At 35.0% G+C, this 24,447-nt stretch overlaps 1 long non-coding RNA gene across 1 annotated transcript; it reads left to right on the top strand.

The window, feature by feature from the left end:
* The first annotated feature begins 279 nt into the window (after positions 1 to 279).
* LOC149200912 (uncharacterized) lies at positions 280 to 706 on the top strand. Its single transcript, XR_016253393.1, has 3 exons — positions 280 to 317; positions 411 to 464; positions 579 to 706. It is a non-coding gene; the product is annotated as an uncharacterized LOC149200912 (long non-coding RNA).
* The last annotated feature ends 23,741 nt before the right edge of the window (positions 707 to 24,447 follow it).

Genomic DNA, 24,447 nt, shown 5'->3' with positions numbered 1-24,447 from the left:
TTTGTTGTGTGTTGCTTTTTTAATCATGTTTGCCTGCACAAGAGGCATTCCATAGTTTGAAAACTATGTTTCTTGTATAACTGGGTTTAGTTATGCAATAATTCTTATTTCAGTTAGATGAGGTATCTCCCTTGCGTTTTTTTGAATGCAACCGAACCCTGTTCTTTAAGGCCCGTTTTATTATCAGATGTGAAATGATACACGTTTGAGTCATCTCTTTCTTGAGGTCTGAAATCTCATTATGTTGTTTCAGACCCGATCCAGTGTGTGGTGTTGATGGCAATGGTACTGTTGTGCAGGATCTAGAGCTGGGGCAGGTATTGCACAAGTCGTCTTATGATCCATTTCAATTAGGGATTTTGGAAGATATTTCTGGTATTGTTCCTCATACAAGTTTACTTGTTTTTTAGGTTATCCAGCTTCAAGGTGATCAAAGGAAGAACGTTTCTCAGTTCCTTATCAATGTAATTTCCTAACCATGCACAATTGCAACTTCTTCTTTTATAGTTTAAAAGTTAAAAGATGGTTTCTGTGAGTTTAAAACAATTTTTTTCTGATTGATGAATTTACTCTTGTAGGCTGGTTTGGTGAAGAAAGATAAGAACAAAATTCATGGATTTTAAACGACTTATTTGATGAAGACGTAGATCAGTAAAAAATGCATTAATGTGCTGTTTTTAGATTTCAAATTGTACTTTTGACAGTACATATGTACTGTTACTGCTGTGTTGGTGATCGCCTCATGTATAGGTGGCGGATAAATTATTTTCTTTGTTTTCTTAGGGATTTTAACGTTGTAAGGAATGTCCTCTCCTGAGTCAAATCTGGTATCATATGTTGTCTGTAAACCTCTGTACTCTTCCAATTATAAATATCAGAAAAACTGCGAAATTATGTTTCAAAAATTTTTTGGGGGTGCGCAACATGAGGCAGAATGCTATGGTTTGAGAATTATCTTAAAATACAGAAGGATGCATATTTTTCAATTTGTCTGCTTAATCAGATGGATCTTTAAGACTGTTTTTTCCTTGGCATTGCATGATATTAGCATCAACTTGTTTGGATAGATTTTATTATTAGCATTTGCATCAGATGTAGCAAAGGAAACACCGTAAGGATGGGTCTTAACGAGATATCTCATTTATGAATCATTGATTGCCCATATATTTTGGGGGTCATAGGATACCGAGGGATGAGTTGCTTCTGAGTAAGAGGATCGAGAATAAGAAGAGAACACATTTTTTATATGTCGTAGAACTTACTGCACCCAAATTTAGGAGTTAAAAGATCTCATATCATTTAAAAAATCTACTTCAAAATCAAATGCATTGTCTGTGACTATGCCTATGGTGGTCATATAAAAAAACAAAAAAGAAAAGCCTCAAATATTCCATAATGGCTTTAGATCCCAAATGGACTTGATGATCTTCATATAATGGATTTCGTCTATTTTTCATGCCACAATACTTAGGATTGAAGCATAGACCTGTTTGACTATACACATGGTGAGACTCATTTACAATCTATATCAGAGGACTCATACCCAAGGCCCCTCCAGATTCAATTACTATGTATAATGTTGTGCCATTAATATTGCTAATAAGTGTGGAAAAAATTATGGTGTCACATGAAAAATTATGCATCTCAAACATAGCATTTGAAGTGCAACAAAAATGCTTTTTAATTTGATTGAAGTTCCATCTGCATCATGCAATCAAATTGTTATCTATAAAACCCTATCCCTATCATTAATACAAAATCACATCATGATGTGATTACATTGTATATGTCCTTTTTATTTTCATCATAAATAAAAAACACAACCCAAGGGCATTTATGTATGACCATTGTTGTGGCTTTAAAACATTTAACTTTTATATATTATTTTTACAAAATTCTCATTAGTACTCTAAAAACCAAACAACTTCTTAGATTTGTCGGGCTCACATTTTGATTTAAATACGAATTTTTAGTATTTGATTAATAAATTTGTTACTTATAAGCATTATATCACTTTCTATTTTAGATTGGTTACTTATAAGCATTATATCATTTTCTATTTTATTGCGAGAGTGATGCTAATTTCATTCATTTATTTATTGTAATAATTATATAAAATATTAATTAAAAAATATTTTAGAAAATATATAATTCAAATTATAAAAAAGTTCTATCTAAATTTTTATAATATTTTTTTATTTCTTAATGAATTACACTAATCCTAATTTTACTGGCGCCTGCAAATTCTAATAAGGAGAAGAGTGTCTCATATATATACTAATCTCAAAATCAACCCACGTACCATTTATTTTCACAAATGATCCTTTACAGTTGACCAATGTTTACTCATTCAAGACTTTAACAATAGCATTGAACTACCATTATACATTGTGCATTCTATATATTGAATTTCTAGGTTATGTTGGACTTAAATTGTAATTTAGTGGCTCAAATTTTCTCAACAGTCACATGTGAACTATAAGGATTGTTATTATTACAAAATTTTGAATGATTGATTGGATTTTATTATATAAATAATTAAGGGAAACGAAGAATAATAATTTGTATACTTTTGATTAAGGATTTATTTTATTTTGGGTTTTTTTTCTACAAACGTGTAGATAATCCTTGTATTTCTCTCCAATATCCACCAATAAATTTACACACCAGAAAAGAAAATGGAAGCTATAAAATCCAAGGTGAGCTATTCTTAATTGGAGGTCGGCTAAACAACATAAGCAAGAGACATTCATTAATCCTTCTCTGGACAAGTATTTATGTGTACACAGAACAGAGCATCTGAGAGTATATTCTTAATTAGCGTTGGGTTTGCTTTCTTAGTTGATTTTAACAGGAAGGGATATCATTTGTATTAAGACATGACTGTGGCCAAGCCATACAGTAAGATAACAAAACAAAAGTAATGGTATGACAATTGTCTTTCAAAAAGACTCAAAATTTAAAAATCGCCGTCTATTCTTACCTTACTGGAGGTATAGATGTAAAGCCAACAGTTACAATGTCTAGCATACTGAACTGGTAAAAAAACTACTTTGCAATAAATAATAAAAACCTGAACTTAAATGAAATCATGTCTGCCAAGGGCTTCTTTCTTGATGGCTGTGGGAAGATTGAATTCCAGAGCTGTATTTCTGATCTCCATGTCACGAGAAGTTTGCTGAACAGTTCCCTCATCTTTCACTACAATACAAACCAAGCCAATGGATGCCTTTTGAGGGATGACCCTAGAATGTGAAGTGTCTTCATTTAAGTGTGAGCTTCTGGCTAGGCCTAGAGCCAACCCATAGAGTGTCATACAGTTTGCTTCCACCTTCTGTATTTGCTTAATTTGACATGTCAATTTCCCAAAAATCTCTGCGTCACTTTTCTATTTGCAAATAGAAGAATAGCCAGTCTGTTGTTGAAGTATGAAAGGGCTACTTGCGTATCTCAACTTGGTGATCATTTATTATCTGGGCTCTTCAAAGGTCTGAAGACTCACAAAGAATACACCGACCCAAATGATTGTGTCCCACCTTTCTTTTCTAGATCTCCCCAATAGATATTGTGCCCCCTGCTGAGAAGAGAACCTTCACTTAAATCAATTCAATTTTCCATAGGACAGCTTATCTGTTGAATTTTGGTAGTTCTCTTAGCTCGATAATTGTTTGTTATGATTTTACACTCAGGTTGATATTTTCTTTTATTTATTATGCAACATAAAACAATTATACAGAGAAGTACAACAGAAAAACATGAAGAGACAGCCATATAAGAAGTTACACAGGAAATCCCCACTCCAAGGGGAGAAACCCAGCAATCCTTTCATTATGGAATCAAGTCAACAAGACATCAAGTCATATACAAACCAACCAGTAATGTAGTTAAGATAACCAGCCTCCAAGTGCCAAGTCAACCCTCGAGCATACCAAGACAAAATGCTTCCAAATCTGTCCACAAAAGAGGTCTGCTTCAGTTCTCCAAAAGCCGAATTTTGCCTTCTACCTCAGCCTCATTTTATGCCACAGAGCTTAGCACTATATTTCAAAATAAAAGCCTCCAAATTCACATGGTTCCTCTTCTCATTATTTCACAGAGTAATATGCCTCAGATTTCACACTTACTTCCATAGGAATGAGCCACAAAACCCCAGAGAATTATGCCTCAGGCTTTGTCTTCTACTTGACCTTCCAAGTCTCCTTGAGGAAGGGCAGATCAGAGATATGTTTTACTTCTGTTTTCGGCCTCTGAGATCATAAATATGTGTGCGAGATGTATCAAATGAGGAATGTGAGAGGGCTATATGTATAGTCTCCAAGCCATGCGAAAGGGTGCCACTTAAGCTGAGCCGACATGAGGGTTAGTAGGGCTTACTTGGCAACTTGGTAGGGTAAATGACATTTAACAAAATTCAAGTTTCTTCCTTTGAAAGGGTCACGATGAACATGCCCTTCTATATTTTTCTTTTGACCAATGCAAAGCATGAAGAACATGCTTGTCAATAATAATTTTAATTATTCAAAAGTAACATCAATAAAATAATATTATACATTCTCCAACATTACCCAATCCAACATTTGAAAACAAAGAGAAAATGGTACTTAAAAGCAACCATGTCCTGCCACAGACGGAGGACCCAAATACTAGAGAAACCCAAAACCATGCCACCAAGAACACATGGATACAAGGTCCAGTTGATCATTGACTAGTGATCGACCTCTCCAGAGATTGAGAATCCCACCCTCAGCCTTCCAATCCATCACTCGGAATTGATAAACTTCACCATGCGTCAGAGTAAATGACAGGTTACCAGATACTGGGAGGGATTTAGTGCCCATTCTTTCACCATAATGATTCTCCTCCACTTCTCTTGAATATGTGTGTTTCCTTCATTCTTATGATATATTGTGTATTTTGAATGTTAAAGGAAGATGTGAAATAGTTGGAGCCCGCCCATTTATGCATAACTTTCCATTGTCCATCAAAGTTACTTCATTTTCCTGAAGGTCTAAACTTGGTAGAATTCTATTTTTTTGAAACTCCTTGCTGGCACTTGAGCACTACGAATGAGTCTACCCAGACACATATCTCGAGGGCTTGATTGGTTTTGAATATGCTGAACTATAGTCGTAGAGTCCCCAAGTACTTTAAGTCAATTTATTTCTCTCGGCTTTGGGAATTTTCAACCCTTGAAACAATGGCAAACCCCATAGAATTATGCCTCAGGCTTTGTCTTCTACTTGGACCTTCCAAGTCTCCTTGAGCATATCATTAGCTAAGTGTTAATGCATTTAAAAGATTGTATTACAATTCTCTGAAATTTCTTTTATGTTTTCTCCTTTTTCTTTTTCTAGTTTCAATTTTTAGTTTTTAAAGTTGAAATGAGCTCTAACCTACAATGCTATGTATTCATAAACATGTTTATTTACGATAAGACCTTTATCTCTGACAAATATTTTTCTAAATTAATAGATTGCTAGCATTTGTTATCTATAATTCTCACAACAAAATTTGTGAGCATTCAAGTTTTCGGTAAATTTCAGACATCAGCTAGAAGAAGCAAGAATTGAAGCTTTGGTAAATCTCAAGACTTCCGATGCTGAAGCCGCAACCAAAAATCTTAAGGTAGAGGGAGTGTCCCTATAAATATTGGTACACATTTAAGAATATTTCTATAATTCTGGTTGTTTACAACATTTAGAAAAAGTGAATAGATATGTTGATATTTAGGTCATTGACATAACACACACACTGCATGGATAATGGATTTCCGCATTTTATGCCTTACGACGTTTCCTTTGCAACATTTGGTGCAAATGCTAGTTTATTTTCTAAAATTTAAACTATTTATTTTTATGAAAAATAAAAACAAGAAAAAATATGGGAAGTGAATCTATGTACTAAACGTGTAACAATAATCTTTAATACAACTAATAAATAAATATTTATAATAATTTTTAATACAACTAATAAATAAATATTTATTATATTTGTTAATTTACCCATACATTCGCATAAAATGATAAATGATAAATGATAAATAGATAATTAGTAAGTCAACTATGTACGTATGCATTTACAATCAAATTGAGCATTCTAGAACATATAAAATAAAAATAAACAAATAGAATAAGCATTTTCTAGTATAGATGGAGTACCACTACGGGGCATTTAGGTAAATTTGAAAGATTTATACCAAGCCAAAAACAAGTTTTATTAAAAGTATTACCAAAAATCCTAGTGGCCATTGCCTCCTGAATAAAGAAAGATAATAAATGGAGGACGTAGAGCTCCTTAAACGGTTTCAGTAATAAGATACATAAACATCCAACCCCTTAGATATAAAATCAATGTTATGTGCCATAAAAATGGAAAGGTTTCAACCAATAAATTATAAAAAAGAGCAGTGTGTAATACGCCAATTCTAATTGGTGAAAACAAACTTGGCCCTTCCGTTTAGACGCTGTCATGTAACCGTCACCAAAAAGAAATAGTTCATGCTTGGAACAAGGAAACCCAAATTAAAAATTAGAAAATGAGTATGGGGGGATTTATAACCCAAAAGAGAAGACACACAGAGTGGTGTTTACTTGAAGGAAAATTGATTCTCAACACTTTGAATTCATAGTCAGAGAAATAATATAATAGCCAATTTGCAGAGAATGTAGCATTCAGAAGTAGCAAGAAATAAGCAGGCTATGATACTTATTTAGAACCAGCAGCTGTAGACTACTTGTTTGAAGATCAATACAATATTCACCTACTGTTTGATTTGAGGAATTTTTACTTCCAAAAATTAATTGCCTTATATCTATTTTCAAAATAAAACCTAAAACATAATTTTATTAACTTATACATATTCTCAAAATAAAATTTAATATCTTTATTTTTATACTTAAACATTGATATGTCGTTACCAATTTTATGCCACATACAGACATATTTATACCCTCTCCATACACACACACATATATATAATTAAAATCTATAAAATTATACATTTCAATAATTATAATAAAATTATGTGCTATTTAGTAAACTAATATAATAAATTTAGTCAAAATATTATAATTTACTTAAAAAAACAAAAAAATTGGATCCTCTTACACGAGTCTAAATGGATTAACCTATTTTTAAATGGATTAAACTGTGTGAACTTTTCATGGTTTTTAATAATAATCATAAATCACTAAACTTATATTAACATTTACCAGAAAGAAGAAAACACATTTTGATATTAAGAAAAACCTTGGTTGTGCTTACACAGGTCTAAATAGATTATCCCGTAATATAACGCTCATGATAATAGAAAAACTGATGAGAACAGGTGCTCATACAACCGATTTTCATTTTCCAAAGATGAGCTACGCCACTGATTCCACTGCACGAATCAAGTACGCACCTGCATGCGCTTCTTGGAAAATCAAGCGAAAAAGATGTTCAGAAAAATGCGTGTTAGCTCCATATTTTCCTCCGGACAATATCCACAGGTTCGTGCTGATACGCAGAGTAACATAACATAACAAACAACTCCCTTTAGACAATCATGGCATCCTAACACAGAAGGTTCTTGGCAGAGCTCTTAAGTTTCGGCTTTATCTTCTAGGCAAAAGTTGTATTAAGTGGCAGAGCTCTTAAATTTCTAGTTGATCTCCGAGGCAAAAGTTGTATTGAGTGGTTATAACTGTAAAGTGCTTATATCTCATATAATTATAGATGTTAAATTTGCTTCCCTAGAAATAAAATATTCTGCACTATAATCCACTTCCGCCTGGTGCCAGATATATGAAAATGCCTGCAACCTCTAATACTTTGTGAGTATTCCCCAGAGTTACTTTAACAGACAAGGATCCCAATTATATAGATATCAATAGTCCGCACCTCATAATATAAAGCATAAACAAGTGACGATTGTACAAAGATGAAAATCTACATGCACATGCCAACATAATCATGACTATATTTTGGAGATAGTTGGATTGCTTGAAGAAAAGCAAGATCAGTCCCTTGAAAAGAGAAGACGAAATAACATTGCCATCTCATAATGGTTTCGATTCTCTATAAATGGAAATTAAGGGAAGTAGACCACAAGGATACATACCCAAATTAAAGTCTTCTTTTCCATTTTTGTTCTCCCTGTTATGATGCATCTCAAACTCAACCAATGCCTTCCTTCCTGTCAACATTCCTCAAGTAAAATATTTGGTATAAGCAGTGCCCAAATTATTTGTACGAGCATTTATATATGTCCTATATAAAGCTACCACATGACATTTTAAAATTTTCGGACAAGAAGCAGCAGCTGCATCGATTCTTTTGCATTGGCATCCATCAGCTATTGCATAGTATTCGTCGACTAACTGTGCGGACACTTAGTCGACTTAGCTGCGCATTATACTCCTCTCAGTCAGGAGACGTCAATCAACCACGAATATAAACATGGGATTGCCAAAGAATCCACCTGGCCTACATGCAAGCCCTCTAATACTTAATCTACAATTTTTATATTTTTATATCTTTATTAGGTTATTTTTAATTTAATTTATTATTTTTCCTTAAACTTTTTAATTTACAAATCCATTGTTGTGTTGCTATCCGAATATAAACATGGTATTGCCAAAGAATCCACCTGGCCTACATGCAAGCCCTCTAATACTTAATCTAAAACTTTTATGGTTTTAGTAGGTTATTTTTAATTTAATTTATTATTTTTCATTAAACTTTTTAATTTACAATTCCATTGTTGCGTTGCTATCCGAGTGGCAAGGAACAAAGCCTATGCATCCATATAGATCATTCTCATGGCCTAATATTGGTCTCTAAACGGATTGAGTTAATCCCTTTGGCCTGGAAATTGCTCTGCTTTTTTATCTCTACTGTGTTGTGGGTCGTTCTTAGGCTTGTGTGGATGGGGGTGTGGGAATTTCTTGGACTTGCCATCACAGTTATAATTGAGGCATTCATATTTTTTACTGCATTCAACACCTTGAAGAATGAGGTCATCTGGTTGTTTGTCATTTTATTTTATTTCCTCTGTATGAGGCCTTGTGAAGACAGGGTTGGGGCATCTAATCACCAAGTATTTTTTCAAATGGATAGGAATACCACTTTAGTGCTTTCCTAATGATTGACAGATTGAACATGAGTGAAGCGATTGACCGTGAGTGAAGCGCTTGTTGCCCCCAACAATGTCCAGTACGAATACTAGAGCCAAAGGTGTTCTTTTTCCATTATCAAGTCTTCGTTGCTCTCCAGAGGTAGTTTTCAATTCCACGTTTTTAACTCCATAAATCTACATTTTTTTCTCTGAGATTACGTTTTAATGACATGCATTTAATTTTCCCTAAAATTTTAAATTTAGGCTTGGTTAAATTTCAGGAGATTTTTCTGTAATTCACAGTGTATATATTATGCTATCAATGGTATATTTTTTTTGGACATGAGCGACTGTGTTCGTATTCTAATTCTATGACATAATAATGAGTTTATTCTTATTTTATACAATAATAATGATTTTCAAAGCCCTCTCATTTTTCGAGAGCAAAGACAGAATTGAGTAAATGGCCATGGACATATTCATGCAGGGTGAACCCTAATTCATTCTTGGCAGCCGAAGAAATCTTTGACTCCATCTGGCACAATAGATTTGACCGGGCAAGAAAAAGCCATGAAAAAAACCAATGAAGGTGCAGAGGAAAATCAATTCTATTTGCAGCTAGAAACATCGCCATTGTGAAACCAACCAGGCAACAAAAACTACATGCAGGGTGTAATGCAAACAAGTAGCTAACCAAAAGTTTGAGATAGCTAGAGTTGCATGCATTCCCCCACGTGTTTACAAGTTTTTTTATTTATTATATTTCTTATTTTAGCTTTTATTAATATTTTTTTTTTTTCAAATTTTGTAGTGGTGCAATGATTATTGAAAAAACAGGACTAATACACTGCATAGCGGTATCCATCAAATTCCATTCCAAACAGTTCCAAACAGTTTCTGCACAGGATCTTCAGGAAACCTTCATGTATTGGACAAATAGATTCCAAAAATTTAGGTGGTTACAGTAAATTTAGGGTGGTCACATAGAGAAATATATTGGATACATAGATTTTAAGTTCTAGTTGTCGAGGAAAAAGAAAGTTGATTTACCTAGGAAAAAGAAAGTTGATTTACCTTGTCGTTGCTTTCAGGATATGAGGGATACCTCAGCTCCCCACAAGGTCCCATTCCAACTTGAATTTCCTGCATGTATGTCAAAGTTATAGTTTTCCAAAGGAAACAAACAACATCATTTCATTTCAGTTCAATGGAAAACTTAAAATGGAAATATATCTTTCAATTAATTGGAAAGAGATTTAGATCGACATACCACTATGACTTTTCTGAGCATATCTTTGAACACATCTCTGAAACTTCTCATATAATTTGCATACGCCTGAAACAGTGTGTTTCCCTTGAGCAGAGGTAGGGTGCTGTACCCTGACCGTTTCTCCTTCAAGCCCTATGGACAGTTTCCATGAAAAATGGTGCGTGAAAAACCATGGCGAACATATGTTGAATGATGGGAGATGCACCATGGCAGATGTGTGCAACCATGGCGAACATATGGTGAACAATGGAAGATGCACCATGGCAGATGGCACACATGCAAGAGCCGGATATAATTATAATGAAACTTTGGATATCTTACGGTACACTGGAGAAGAAAAACATAACAACCGCCAGTTAAAAACTTAGGATAAAATAGCTTCCCCTCGCTAAAAACAACATTGGGGCACATGAAGCCTGCAATAAGAGGCTAAATTCAAAAGTTTGGTTAAAATTGTTAGAAGGCAAAATTGTTAGCAATCAACTTTGGTTAAAATACAAGAAACCCAAAAAAAATCCAGTCAACTGATGAATTAATAACGGTCAAACGTTCGATCAAACGCTATAGTCCCTGCTATGCCAAGGCAGGGACTAATAAAAAATAACTATAATATTATGAATTATATTAACTAAGTAAAAATTATACTATAACATTATTGTTATTTATTAGGTATAATAATGAAATTATATATTTTATATTAATTATGATATAAAAGAATTTAAGGAAATGTAATAAATATAATTAAAGAGACATGGGACTAAAGTGAACCTATCGTTTAAAGGTGAATAATTTACCCAATCAAATCTTATCAAATAACATAGGGTCAAAGTGGATAGAAGAACATGTTGAGTTCTATGTAACTGGGCGAGATATTGAGAGGTTGAAAGGGAAGAAAGACGATGGTTCTGAGAAATATAAAGAGAAGCGGTGTGATTTAGAAGGGGTCTTGGCCTTTGGAGTGAAGTGTAAGGAGGAATTTTGGGGTAATTGATAGAGAGACAGTAGCAAATTTCACCATTTTGAGTTTAATTTTTGTTGAAATTTTGAGCATGGACCAGGGTATTTCGAAATTGAAGTACTTTGGAGTTAGGTATTGAAGTTGGCTTAATTTGGCAAGGAGGTTTTAGTGATTTTGGTAACGTAGCAGGAGCAAGAATCACGACTAAACAAAAACATTTTCAATCATAAAACTCCAAATTAGTAGAATTGGTAAATTTTGTATTCAAATTACATATACTGGTATATTGTGAGCATAATTTTGTTAAATCCTATTAAATTCTGGATTTAAGGCTCCACGGTCTCGAATTTAGAGCTTCAAAATTATTATGAACATGAATTTGTGAAACCAGATTAAATTCTGAACTTAGGGCCCCACGTGATTTCACTGTCGCTATGGTTTAAGAATCAAGTACTTATTGTCGTTTGGGTGTGTAACTACCCATGTTGAATTACTGCTTCACAATAAATATTGCTAACGAACTCGTGGCTCGAGTCTCCTGTTGGTAAGTGTTGATATGAAGCGTAAATGGAGCTATACGGAGGTTCCACAAGTCTAACTTAGTTAATTATTTTATTAAATATATTTCAAAGAAGTCGTTTTTAGTGTGTTTTTTTGGATTTTTTGATGTTAGATTATGGTGGAAAAATTAAGGTGAAATCTTGATTTTTGTTATTCAACGCCTTGGAAAACCCTTAGGGAACTTCGATTAATTGGTGTGTGGAGTTGATTGCGTTTAAAATGCTTTTAGTTATAACTCCAGATGGAAGAGCTTTGGGTACATGATAATATGTAACGTACACATCAAGTTGGTTGCATTTAAGAGGTTTGTTGGGGGGTTTTAGAGGGAAGGGTTTTGGGTATATGATAATATGTAATGTATTTGTTTTATTATGAAAGTTAGGATGTTGCCTGGTTAAAAGAGAAAATTATTCATATGAAAATACTATTGTAAAATTTATAATGATATATAAAGTAATAAAATTCATAATGATATAGAGATAGTTATATATTTAAGAATTAGATTCATGATAGTATGATATATTAAATTTAATGATAAAGGGTTTATAGAATGTATTTTCAGTGGTTATAAAGTTATAGAAATGTATATTGATAAAAATTGTTTAAGGTTTGTTAAAAATAATATTGGATATGATTGTAATTTTAATAAAATGTTTTTTTGGTACAAAGATCATAAAAAAACTAGAGACAATATGTTTATTCTTTTCATAAGGTTAAATTTATTTTGGGATACTAAGGAATATTATTTTTTACAAATGATATTTTATGTACATTGTGGAAGAAAAATGATACAAAACTAAAGTCACCTATACAATTTTTCATCCACAAAAGGATGAGCCAATAAAAAAGATAAACATGAAATTAGTTCAAATTAGGGTTACAACAAAAAAAATCCAAGAATTTAAGATGAAAATTTGGTCTACATCATGCATGATTTCTATAATAGAGTAGTCTACACTTCAAATAAGTCCTCCTTTGAAAAAAAAATCACATATTTTCCACCTTTACAATTTAACATCGTATAGGGATAACATCTAAGACAAGAGGCGTACCAATTTAATGTTGTATATGGGTAGCCCAAAGAATAAAAAACATATGACTCAAATGGTACATTAAACACATTAAAATATTATTGATAAATAAAGTAAAATCTATTCATAAGTTCAAAAAAGATTGAAGTAAATAAAGTCTAAAAATTACAAAAGTAGAGAATGACAAACATAATAGAGAAAACATTCAATGTAGGAAATTGAGTCTAAGTATACTTAAACAAAGAAACATTCCAAAGAATGTTAAATAAATTGAACTTTGAGATATGCAACTTTTGAAGTTATAGAATAAATAGGAAGTATATATTCACATTTAAATAGCAATTAATGTAGAAGATTTGAACTTCTATCAACCATCTATGCTCAATGAAGAAAATGAGGATAAGTTTTACCTTGCATGGAAGACTTAATATTTGTAGAATTTAAAGTTGTATGGTTAATTGATGCAAATAGATTCTTAATTAAAAATGGAAAATATGCAATGGCCCACACAAGGATTAACATAGAGATTTTACTTTAGAAATCCAAACCAAGAAAATTATAAAGATTTTTCAATAGTTTGTTTTTACAATGCTATAATACAATATGTATGCCATAACATACATTAACCGCCCATTAGAATACAATTGTAGTTCCCTAACTAGAACTATAAAACCATGAATTGAACCATCATTCACCCGAAAAGTATTAAAAGTAAAAATCATGTGTCAAAAAGAGCTAAAAATGGACACAGAGAATATATCATATACCCAACAATATTAGATGTGTAAGAGGAGTTCATAGAAGATACAATTTTGGAGAAGAAGAGTAGAATAACTAGAAATAGTGAATAAGAACTTTGACAAATAGAAAAAGGGATTGGAGTTGGGGTGAGGTGGGGCTACTAAAAAGATCAAAATGGTACCTTAGGGGAGAATGTTGAGAAATGTTTCCCCACCTCCTTTATATTTATAATTTGTGTAGACCAAAAACTTACCAAAATGAAAAGGTTTAATTAAAAACAATAATATATTTGTTTTATTTCATTATTATTTTTTAAATAAAATTAAAAATTATAATTGTAAATTTATTGAAACTATCTCAAAAACATATTAAATCTGACAAATTTAAGTGTCTACTTTCCAACTTTGTTTTAAGGATTTTTCAATGTTTTGACTAATTTAAATCAAAAGATATTGAATAAACTCAGAATTTCCTATTCTAAAATTTCTCATAAAACTTTAATAAAAAATAAATAAATAAAATAATCATTATAATATTAGTTTTTAATGTAAAAATAATATTTTAATAAACTAATATTTAATCCATTTTAACATATATTCTAAAATTTCTCATAAAACTTTAATCTAAAAATAAATAAATAGAACAATCATTATAATTAAAGTTTTTAATGTAAAAATAATATTCTTAATAAATCATTGTTTAATCAGCGTTAACCTATAAGGAATTGATGTAATCATCAATATTATCAACATCTATGAGTTAAAAATGTAAATTATGTGAAACAACTTAAAAAATAAAAACACTAATATGAATCTTAATCAAGTTTATATATATGGATATTTTTATTTTACATTAAATCAATGTAAATAAAATAAAAATAAATGTAATTCACATATTTATATATATAAATTTTATTTTACATTAAATCAATATAAATAAAATAAAAATAAATGTAATTCACATATTTTTAGTAACTATTATGTTTATAAAAATTATGTGAGCAAATCCACATAAATCCACATAGATCACTTTCCCTTAACGGAACCTAACCCCAAAAACATCAAAAATAATTAACGCTATGACTTTCCGATTAACAAAATGCTTTAACAATAAAAATTTAACGAATATATATATATATATGATTGAAATATCCCTGGTTTATCACTTTTAATGTAAATTAGCTCATATTGATGAAAGTTGGTTTGACTTTATATTTTTTCCCCTTTATTGGACTAAACATCCACTCCTTTTCATTAAGAATTTCTTTTTTAAATATGTTAATTTAATTTTAAATAAATATGATCGGATACACGTCACTAAAATATAAATATTCAATATTTAATTGTAACTTTTGGTTTAAAGGCCTCTTCATTTTATTTCTATTCGGTGTTAATGCCTTCTAGTAGACTCGAGTGGGCCCGTGAGACTGTGATGTGTGAGTGGCATCTTTTCATCGTTCTTTTCCTCTTTCTAAGGATTTCAACAAAGATGACTCAAATTGTCAACGATGCCAATCTCTTGGTTGAGTTCATTCCTCTTTTTTTTAACTTATCCTCCTCCATTATATTTCATTACTTTTTAATAATTTAATTTCAGTTTGATTTTGTTGAAATTCACTCATTATTATCATGGTTTAAAATTGAATTAGTTATTATTCTTGAATAGCTATCCACCATGTCAAAAAAATATTAAATTATTTTCTATTTTAATGAAAATTAAAACAAAAACTGTTTTTCAAATTTGAAAAGAGGATTTTGTCAAATTTTTTCAATCGAAAAGTAAGAAAACTTTTCATAACAAATTATATTTGCCATTATTATTGTTTTCTATATTAATCATTTTCTATACACTATCGCAATTAACAAAAAAAAGAATGTGACAATTTTCCCCATATCATTATAATTCATTTGTTTTATTATCATTTTTATACAATACAATCCTATTTTTATAGAGCATTATAGAGTTCATGCATGTATGTATCACCCATTTACGAAAACTACATCTTAGTAGTGGGTATTAAAGATATGATGTTTTAGTTGTGGTAAATTCTTTTGTTGCTCATGGTGGAGAAACAATTCCAATTCAAAGCAAATCCCCATCCTCTTGATATTTGAATTTACAAATGGTACCTACAAATCTTCCATGGCTTCAATTGTAGATCTTGTTACTTCGTACTCTACTTAATCTAGATTGGATCATTATATTGTTTGTCATTCATATCAATGATTTCAAAGTGGAAAAAGAGGAGGAATCAACTCACAGGACTATTTTTACCAGCAGGACTTAGTTTGGCAAATTGGGGTCTGAAACCTTCCGGGAGTGTTTTGAGGCGTCAAATGATGTTTTTGGGGGGTAATACTTTATTGCTATAGCGCCACACTTTTTCTTTCTTATTCTCCGCATAGGTATCTTTCCAATGGTGAAAGAATCACGCCAATCAGAGTCTGTATGCGAAAGTCATGCCACTCAGAAGTTGACTTTCCACTCGAGAAGAAATGGAGAACCAGCCAAAGAAAGAGTCTAAAAAAGATCAACATAGTTCAATTGTTTTGAATCAATCATAACCTCAGTTTAAAATGGAAGCAAAGGTCGATATCAAGTCATTCCATGACAAAATCGATACTCTGAATCTAAATCATTAATTGCAACAACTAGAAGTGTATTTTAATGTCCATCATATTTGGGAAGAACAAAATATTTTATTTGTACAGCTGAAATTAGAGGGTTGTTATAGACATTTTTGGGCACTGCAACCCCTATCAAACATGTCCATAAACCAAGGGCTCCTAAGTCCCTAAAAGTGTTGCTCCATACCCTAAAAGAACAAGGTCAGCTGATTACATCATCTCCCAGAAGTTCTCCATGAAAAACTGCTCAGAACTGGTCAAAACTGGACCATCTCACCTGCTCCATGGTCAAAGTGCGATGCATCCCACCTAATGCACACGGAAGGTGGGATGCACACTGAAAATCCCTTCTATGGGGTGCGATGGGTGAGAGTGGACAAATGGCAGAGACAGTTTGCGAGGTGGATGATCATGGAATCTTCCAGAAACTTCTCCTGTGACACTTGCCTCTCTGAATTCGCCCAGGGATGAGTAAGAGATTATCAATCTCCAAGTGGAATCAAGAACTATCAGAGAGATGACACTTTAATCAAATCCCAAAAGCTGACTCACCCCCCTGCAATCATCTATATATGGATTCCTCATCCTAGAGATCCAGAGGCTGGAATTTTGTATCTTGTAAGGAACTATTGTTGGTTTCTTGTTGGAATATCATAGTGTTGGGTGATCTAAGCTTTTCATGAGGTGAAAGAAGGGCTTTCATGCTGGAGGATGACGCTGGGTCAGAACAATTGGTTGTAATCCTCTTTGCTATTCTTGATTATTAATAAAGCTATTGAAGTTTCCCTCCACATTCTTGTATGTTTGATGATATATGCATTTGTGTGGTCAATACATCTGGTCCTATATTGTTTATGATTGTAGATCTTTGTTCTTCGATAGTATTATGTTGTTTTGATTCCACAAGTGCTCTTTGAAGCTGGGTAGACGAAGGAGAAGCGACAAGGATCTGTCAGAAGGGAGAGGAACCGAGCAAGGAACCAAGCGCAAGACTGAGGTTGGTGTCCTTCATTCCACTCTCATCTACTTCTCATAAAGGAAAACGAAAGTGGTTTTAGTTTGTTTGTTTCTAAGATAGCTACCAGTCTTAGTGGGACTAGCAGCTCCAAGTGGACACTAGATTTCCCGATAACAAAATGGTGACTCCGTTGGGGAGCGAATAGATTTCTTTGTTTGTCTATATTTGTTTGTTTTATAAACTTACAGACGGAGCCTGAAGTCAAGCCAGCTAGCCTTCGAACTACATTTGCTATGCAAGTGCAAAGTAGATCAATGCTGCTTCAGTCTATCTCCGGGTTTTGTTTATAAACTGAACAATCGATTTGCAAACTTTCTAATTGCCCTAGTGGTGGCTCTAGTAACCTCATTAGATCAGCCCCTGTGATTTCTATTTACTGTACATCATTTGCTCGGCCTAAATCCCTAAACTGAGCTGCAAACTATGACCAAGAGCCAAGTAAAGTCTCGTCCTGGTACCATCGCACCCTCTCTTCAAGGAAACTAGGATGCATCGCACCTCCCATGTGCAGTAGGTGGGATGCATCCCTGTTTCCCTGTGTTACAGGTGCGATGATCAGAAAAGGCTAATTTTGCCTCCAAGTTTTGGTTTTTCTTCACTCTTTTCTACTCTATTCTAGAGTTTTGCTATCTGTGATCAGTATACCACTGTGGAAACCCCCTTCCTTTCCATCATTCCACCTCCATTGTGCAAACAACTGTGAATTTTTTTATGTATTTTCCGTCATTTTCAGTTCTCTTTTGCAAAGTAGTAACATAGTCGAACTGTCGTCTTTTGATTTGAAAGTGTCGCAAGTGTCGTTTTCAGCCAAAGAAAAGAATTCTATTGTTCTTGATGGACGATTATACAGTTACTCTTGTATTTGATTTGAATTAGTAGTTTTTCAAGTGTCGAAAGCAATTTTCAATTCGAAATAGTAAAGTGTCGTCATTATCTTCCTTTCGTTTTGAAGAGAAATTTGTTAGTACTGTCACTTTGAAAAGATAATTTAGATTTGTACTTAGCATTCTTCTTGTCATTCACACATTAAGAAAGCTGAAAGCAAATACATGCATGTGCATTTGCATTTAGACTGCTTGTTGGTTTGATTTAGGATAGTGCATCTAGCGTGTGCTCTCTGCTCTATGTTGAAAGAATATCATCTTTCTTTCTTTAGTAGCTAGGATTTTCATTGCGAAAAGAAGATTAAACGATTGTTTATCATCTTAGACTGCATTTTAGGAATTGTACATCTACATCACGCGGTGAACCTGAAAGGAAAATTTATTAAGAAATATCAACTATAAAATAAATCTAATGAACCTAAAAACGCTTTGGAACCTAACACACAACATCTAGAGTTCTAGGTTAGAGACGTATTCTGGCATCGTAAAGCCTGGTAACTGTCGCTTTCATTGTTGGTTGGGTGATTCCTCCTCTTTGAGACAACAAGTGCTAGTATGGACTTGTGCTCCCACGTACCGTCGAGTATATATTGGGGGACCACAATAGGCTATATCCTTTATCCATAGGAAGCCGTGTCTGCTGCCCTATCGATCACAATGCACTTAACACAGCATTCGGGAAGATTGATTGTCGTACCGTAAAAAGTATTCTGCAGTTTTGCGATTGGTTTGGTAATCCCTCTGTCTAGATTTCCAGAGTAGTCTCTTTCGTTCCTTTTCGGACTCCTTAAAGGAAAAGGTCCATCTGAGCACTTGTCACTTCAGGCTCATTAAAAATCGAAGGCGACTAGAGTCATCTTTTGTTTTTTCTCGACTCTTAAAAATTGAAAAAACAAGTTGTGTCAAAGCGTCTAAAATTTATTTTAATCGAAATAATATCACCATTCCCACGTTGGTCTTAGGTTGAGGAAAATGGAGTCCAACAACCAAGAAGTTCCCCTTGGAGGAAATCCCAATCCTTTCTCCTCTTGGGGAGATGTTAGTGCACCTCATATGGCCACATTGTCACTTCCAGGATTGACGATTGGCTTGCCAATATGGATCTTCTCGACCTCCGTCGTTCAGAACACAGTGATTCCTGAACAATAAAGTCAGCAACTAGATGATACTAAAGTTACCCCCCAACCTTCTACTTCATCTAATTCTCTCTCTCCTCCTTCCTCTTCGCTTGATAAAGCCGGTAAGGCCCAAAACCAAGTAACTAAGAAGAAGAAGGAGAAGAAGAAGAATGAGAAGAAGAAGAAGGAGCCAAAGGCGAAAAGGGGCAACCGTGCATCGTCTAGCGAAAATCCACACACTGCATCGTCCAAGCCTAAATTTCCATGTGTCATTTGCAAAGGAGACCACTATCATCGAGATTGTCCTTGCATCCCTTGGAACTTAAGGGATTGGTCTCCCCATTTGCACAATCTGGTGTCATCGACCTCTGACGATCATGTTGATAGTACACCATCAACCAGTGAAAATGAAGTCCCTGGACAAAAAGGAAAATGTAAATTTCCTTGTATACTGTGTGAAGGCGATCATGCCCTCCACCGTTGTCCCTTCCTGGACGAAGATAAAAGAGTTTTGGATGACCATCCGGCTTCACCGTTATGGCTTCCTCCTGGATATAAGAAACTCTTGCCAAGACCATCATTGGTTGAAAATCCGACTGACACGACGTTGTGGTCAGTCGAAGCATCTGTCATTGAAGATAAACCCACTGAATCCATACCAGACAAAAGTCAAAAGTTTGAGGCGGCAGTCGACCCGGTCTTGCCTACGGAAGGTCCATCTTCAGATGACACAGTCACCGAAGAGAATGAGAACAACACCGTTCAAATTATTTTCGCAAACACTGACTCCGATGAACATGGGGGCAGTCTACCCTTTCCTTTACCACAGGAAGGAATTTCGTCAGAGTCATATATGGCCGTCTACTCGGTCCCACCTCCAAGCAACCTGGTTGTTTCCTTTGATTGGAACCTACTAGGCAGACCCCGTTTACCGACTAGTGTACCATTCTGAATCATTGCACAAATATACAGAATGGTCATGGCTGGTACCATCATTGATGAAGGGGCTTCTGTGAGTATCCTTTCCTCAACTGCTTGGGAAGCGCTTGGTTCGCCATCGCTTCTGCCTGAGATGAGAAATCTAACATGCTTTGACAAAGGAACCAGTTGACCATTAGGGATCCTTCCTAATGTGCCGATAACATTGAGAAGGAAAACCGTTCACATGAATGTAATGGTTGTCCAAGGACCTCTGTATTATAATCTACTGCTTGTGTGTGACTATATTTATTGCATGGGAGCCATTGTCTCCTCACTCTTTAGAGTAATGTGTTTTCCGCACGAAGGCAGAGTGGTCAAGCTCGTAGACCAGTTGTCGTTTCCCAACTCACACATAGAAAATAGTCAAATACCTTCCCTAAAAGGTCTTTTCATGCAAGGAATATCTCATCAATCTCCAGTCCGTCCACCTAATGAGCGCGAGTGATTCGGGAGGACATGACTGAAACCCAGGGGGCATGCACCCTGGTTTGTTTCGGCAGGAAAACCTTGGGTATAGGGTAGGTTTCCGCGAAGGATATATGACTAGTCTGACACACACATCCGTTTAGGAAAATGGGATTAGACTGGAATAAGATTCCCTCGTCAAAGTGATGTGAGTGGAGGCGACCGCGCCACTCACCTTTGTCTATTTCGGTAGACATTGCCAAGGAAGCGTTTTGTCTGCAACGCGGATGGAGGGCTTTCATATGGTAGCTTGGAAATTTTTCGCTATACCTGGGGGCATGCAAAACTTTTTGCATGCAAGCGAAGAGCGACCATTTATTTTCTCAGTTTGTAGTTTCTCAACCCTTTAAACTCGTAGGATTGGTCGTTCCTAACTTTCATAAAGAAAGGATCCGGGGCAAAGCTTTGAAAGGTGAAAGCTCCATAAAAAATGGCATCTTAGATGAGATATCCTTATTATACAACTGGCACGAGCAGTTTTTATGTGGAGTTCAAGCTCGTTAAAAATTAAACATAAGCAATGAGCAAATGTTCCCCCAGAGTTTAAGCTCATTAAAAAATGAACCAATTTCCGGTAAATAACCATTGTGAATGCATTATCATCAGCTTTTGAGCCTTGGTCGTGTTCTCATCATCACCTCCACTCTGTTTTAGCCAATCATTCACCTCCATTTGATTGTTTACCCCTTTTGAGGAACAACTGCGAAGAGTGATCCTGTTAGCCATCCTTGTGACACTGCCGTGATTGGAAAATTCCGAACCTTACCTGGAATCAGCTCCTACTCGAAATTATCACTCGTTCCTCAAAAAACGAGTCTCCTTTAAGCTCTTTTCAACTGACTCATAAAATATGAAAAGATTGCCGAGCGATTGGCCTCTCCAACTCGCTAAAGTGACCGGAAGTGCTATCCCTCCTCTAGATTTTAATCTTTTTGGACCTGAGGGATTATTACACAAAAATATCAAGCGCTTGTTTTGTTCGGCTCGTTAAAATTACCAAAAATTCATCCCTTTTGTATTATTTTATACTTTTTCGGACTTAAGGGATTACATGACGAAAAATGATTATTGGAGTTTCCTTTACGTCCCTTTTCAGACTCTCTAAAATTGAAAAGGATCAAGTTATCTTTGTCGTTAAACTCGTTAAAACCGAATAACGACAAACTTGTCCATACAGACAAGAATGAGTTTCATTGTCGCTAGGCTCGTTAAAATATAGCGACGGGTTTTCCCGAAGGGAAAATTATAGAACAAGCATATGTTATCCTCCTCAAGCTTGACAAAAATAAAGAGGTACTGGTCAGCAATGACTGGGGAAAATTGGGAAGAAAACTTGAAGAAACTTTATTGATAGCAAGTCGCTCTTGAACATGACACTTTCACTCTGCATCCGAGTCAGGTTAGGTTGTTCCGTTCACTGGTCATATCACCATTGGTCCATCACACCATCCACATTTTGGGTTAATGCTACCAATCCATCATGTCAGTGTCACCGATATGTTCAAGAGAAGTCGCTCAGAGAATTCACCTGTGTCTCATCCGCTGCAATACATTCACGCTCCATTCTTTCATGACCGCCACCCTGAACCCTGTATCATCAGATCGTTTTCACCTCCAAAATCATTTACTCCGTTCCATGTCGTAGATGTGGGATTCATTAAGGCCCTCCTACAACGGGTCGCTTCTTGTCGACATCAGCTCATTATCCAAGAAGTCGACTTAGGGACAACCCTTTCAGTACTTTGAAGCTTGCATGCCTCAATGGCAAGTTTCTCACTTCCGCTGACAGGTTTACATCCATGGCCTTCGACCGAAAGATTTTGCGTTGTGTTCAACGCCAAGTCCCTTATTCACACCACGCGAATTGTACTGTAGTACCTTGAGGTTCATCATCATTATCGGTGATTCCTCTTGCGCCTGTTAACAACTTACATCATTGGCTGGTAATCAGGCGATGTCTTTCCATGTTCGACTCCAAAAGATCTTTCACATGGATCAACTTGTACTCCGAGTGAAGATTGAACGAGTTTGAAGACCCCGGATCTAGTTTCATCCATCCGGGCTGAGATATATTCAGGAAAATAAAGACATCAAATGTACATTGTTGCTGCACAGATGATCATCCGAATCAAAGGATGATGACTCTATTGGAATCATCAATCTCCTGCACAGACGGTTGTTTGTCTTATGTACATGAAAATGAATTTATAAAGCTAAGCATGGGAATACCCACCTCAGCTAGATCATGAAAAATATTATGAAGATAATGTATTGTATTGTATCTTATTACAGGTCACCTTCCAGCTTGAAAAACTTCGGATCCTCATGATAAAGCATTTCACTCGACATCAAAGATTAACGACCTCATGCTTTAGGGGGCAACTGTTATAGACATTTTTGGGCACTGCTACCCCAATAAAAAATGTCCATAAACCAAGGGCTCCTAAGTCCCTAAAAGTGTTGTTCCATACCCTAAAAGAACAAGGTCAACTGATTACATCATCTCCCAGAAGTTCTCCATGAAAAATTGCTTAGAACTGGTCAAAACTGGACCATATCACCTGCTCCATGGTCAAAGTGAAATGCATCCCAACTAATGCACATGGGAGGTGCGATGCATACTGAAAATCCCTTCTATGGGGTGCGATGGGTGAGAGTGGACAAATGGCAGAGACAGTTTGCTTGGTGGATGATCATGGAATCTTCCAGAAACTTCTCCTGCGACACTTGCCTCTCTGAATTCGCCTAGGGATGAGTAAGAGATTATCAATCTCCAATTGGAATCAAGAACTATTAGAGAGAGGACACTAACCAGAAGCTAACTCACCCTCCTGCAATCATCTATATATGGATCCCTCATCCCAGAGATCCAGAGGCTGGAATTTTGTATCTTGTAAGGAAGTGTTGTTGGTTTCTTGTTGGAATATCATAGTGTTGGGTGATCTAAGCTTTTCATGAGGTGAAAGAAGGGCTTTCATGCTAGAGTATGACGCTGGGTCAGAACAATTGGTTGTAACCCTCTTTGCTATTCTTGATTATTAATAAAGCTATTCAAATTTTCCTCCACATTCTTGTATGTTTGATGATATATGCATTTGTGTGGTCAATATACATCTGGTCCTATATTGTTTATGATTGTAGATCTCTATTCTTCGATAGTATTATGCTGCTTTGATTCCACAGGTGCTCTTTGAAGCTGGGTAGATGAAGGAGAAGTGGCAAGGATCTGTTAGAAGGGAGAGGAACCGATCAAGGAACCAAGTGCAAGACTGAGGTTGGTGTCCTTCATTCCACTCTCATATACTTCTCATAAAGGAAAAAAAAGTGGTTTTAGTTTGTTTGTTTCTAAGATAGCTACCAGTCTTAGTGGGACTAGCAGCTCCGAGTGGACACTAGATTTCCCGATAACAAGGGTCATGCCCTAACTTGGTGGGAAAGTCACACAGATATCCTAAGGTTTAAGGGAGAGCCTCCAATGACTAATTGGGAGGACTTCAAAACCCTCATTAAGTCATAATTTTACCCTATTGGGTATGTAGAGGACTAGTGGCACTACTTAAGGAGAAAGAGGGGGCAAAGCATGCAAGAGTACATCACCTAGTTCAAAAATATGGCCATAATGTTTGGTATCTCCCCAAAGAACGTAGATGTACTCCTCAATTATTTGGGGGTTCTACACCACCATCTATGGGAGCA

Source organism: Pinus tabuliformis, chromosome 2_1, assembly GCF_031772625.1.
Source record: "Pinus tabuliformis cultivar Carrire ecotype Pingquan chromosome 2_1, CPIR1, whole genome shotgun sequence".
Lineage (NCBI taxonomy): Eukaryota > Viridiplantae > Streptophyta > Pinopsida > Pinales > Pinaceae > Pinus > Pinus tabuliformis.
This window is presented reverse-complemented; position numbering and strand designations above follow the sequence as displayed.